Consider the following 2,831-nt stretch of genomic DNA (forward strand, 5'->3'; position numbering starts at 1 on the left):
CATACGTGCCATACATGATGTCCACCATTTGGACATTCGCAAGAAGGTCCTGTGCATTTCTTTATCATTCTCCATGGTTGCACACTCAGTCATTCACGCTTGCAATTATTAACAGCAACAAGACTGCTTCTCTTCCCAACACGCTTCAACATCCACCATGTCTCCTCTTCATGATGCACATCCTTTGAGGCTTATATCTGGTTAGTGTACTCATGCAATTCACATCAACTAAGCCATGCTCTGATACCACTTGATCCAGGATTTTTTTTCTATGGATGCATTATTAAATTACATATAACGGAGCTCTTAACAACCATGGAACATAAGCATATAAAATAAAGATAAAATAGACATAATCACACATGAGATCACGACAAAGAGAATTGATTACAGAGTTCATCCAATTTGGACTACATCTTCAGGCCTTGCTCAATAGTGGGGAAGCCTTCATTCATTAAATGACATGAAAATAGAATAATTACAAGAAGATTTTACATAAACACCCTTATACTTCAAATATAGAATATAGATGACAAATGGAGAGACTGCTCTAGAGACAGACAACACCACTGACTTCCTAGCAAAAAATTGTGCAGAATCGCCTATCCAAACACCCAATTATGATAAAAGGGCTTTCTGCACCTTCTCGAAACCTTCTGATTTCTGAGGTAAGGTTCCAGCCACCTGCCAGGGGCAAGTGCCACTGCTCTGCTCTATAAATCTATGCTGCTCTCCCCCTCTTGATGTGTGGATATCCCCCTTTATATTCTAGTGGGAAGATGCTTTCATAAAAGGGGAAGTTTCAACAAATGTCAATTTTAGCTAGGAAAGTTGTTTCAAACAAAGATTTTCGGGCCTGGAATAGTATGCAAGTAACAAACCTATCATAAATGGAAAAACCGCCATCAAACAGTTTGAACATACCATTTCGCTTTAAACCTCAAACCGGTGGAATAATACAAAGAATAGGTGTATTCGCCGAACCTGACAGCTTTATCATCATCAACCATAGTCTATGGGTGCCGATATCCCATCGCAAATCACAATCGACAGAACCACAGTGATTCTCCATAATGTCCGATGCAATGTGTGATGTGTGAACCGACATATGTGGCGAAACTGTCAATTGAAACCCATAACCGTATCGCATTCGGGATCCATTGCATATCGCAATTGGTGGAGCCAGGGAGTACATATATAACAGGACTTTGCACTGTGCGATATGCAATTTATCACATCACACTCCTTCCCTACTCGGGCACTGATTTATAACCATCGTTCCCTACAATCTGTGATTGCGATTATTTCATTGCAACTTGGTAATGATGGGGATGATTCACGAACCTCTGACTTCTGCAATCTGCGAAATGTAGGGCCAATGGCGGTTTGCCACTTGGCGCTTCCCCACTTGTTGAGAGTTCTGCCATGTCATCTTCTCCTGCCACCTGTCCAAGTTAAACTTGAGCTTGACTTTCCCTAACTTCTTAATATGAGCTCAGATTCTAGTGTTGTTCACACCGTTGGAATTAGGATGATGAGCACTTCGATATGAAGCTAAGTTTATCAAGATTCCGCCACTTTGAGTTTTGAGACTTTTTACCATGCCATTGGTACTTTTTAGAGATCCACCTAGATCCTCCTAAATCAGATGTAGTGAGGTTGCATGGTTTCCTGAGGAATATTGTGTCAGACAAGGATGCTAAGTTCACTTCTTGGTTCTAGAAAGAGTTATTTAAAAGTTTGGGTATAGATTTGGCCTTAAGTATAACTTATCATCCACAAAAAGATGGATAGATAAAGAGGGTCAACAGGATATTAGAGGACATGTTGATGATGTATGTGATGCATCAACAATAGAAGTGGGAAGAGTCTATTCCACTAGTAGAGTTTGCTTATCGCAATGGTATTAGGAATCTTGAGGATGAGTATGTTTAAGGCATTGTATGGTCGGAGTTGTAATACTCCTATTAGTTAGAGTGATCTAGTTAACAAGGTATTGATAGGACTAGATATGTTGGCAGAAATGGAACAAGAAATGCATGTAATCAAGAAGAATTTGAAAGCAGCACAAGTTATGTAGATCAAAACAAGTTCTTTAAGGAGTTTCAGGTTGGGGAGTAGGTGTACTTGCAAATCAAGCCAAAGAAGAGCTCCCTACAGATTGGATCATGTGCCAAGTTGGGACCCTAGTTTTGTGGACCTCTTAGGATTCTTGAGAGGATTGGGCTAGTAGCCTATCGACTTGCACTACCTCCAAAAATGAATGTCCAAGATGTTTATCATGTTATTGACTGGTTTGTATTGCAGGTGGATATAGAAGGAGAATTCTAGCTAGAACCTCAGTGAATTTTGCAGAGAAAGACACTCATGCTACGGAACTGAGCAATAGAGCAGGTTAAAGTGCAGTGGAAGCACTTTGGGCTCGATGAAGCTACGTGGGACATGGAAGATCAAATGCGGGCTATGTATCCTTCTCTATTCACTGGTTGAGCGAATGTTTTGGGTATATGTCTTTGATGGTATATGTTTCGGCATATGTTTTTGTATGATGTTTTGGTATATGTATATATGTATATGGATGTAAATATCACCATGAGCTATGTTATAAAGCTCCAATAAGCGGTATGGGTGTCATGTCATTATGGTTCTCATGTTGTTATGTTGTCATGCTGGTTTGCTTCTTTGTAGGTTGATCATTGTAAATACTGCAATGAGCTAAGTTATAAAGCTCCATGGGAAATATGATTTGCTTACAATAGTCTTGTGGTTGTTGGTGTTGTTGAACAACGAGGACAATGTTCCCCCATGGGGGAGGGTTTTGTAATAGCCCT

This window comes from Pinus tabuliformis, chromosome X (genome assembly GCF_031772625.1).
Source record: "Pinus tabuliformis cultivar Carrire ecotype Pingquan chromosome X, CPIR1, whole genome shotgun sequence".
Classification (NCBI taxonomy): domain Eukaryota; kingdom Viridiplantae; phylum Streptophyta; class Pinopsida; order Pinales; family Pinaceae; genus Pinus; species Pinus tabuliformis.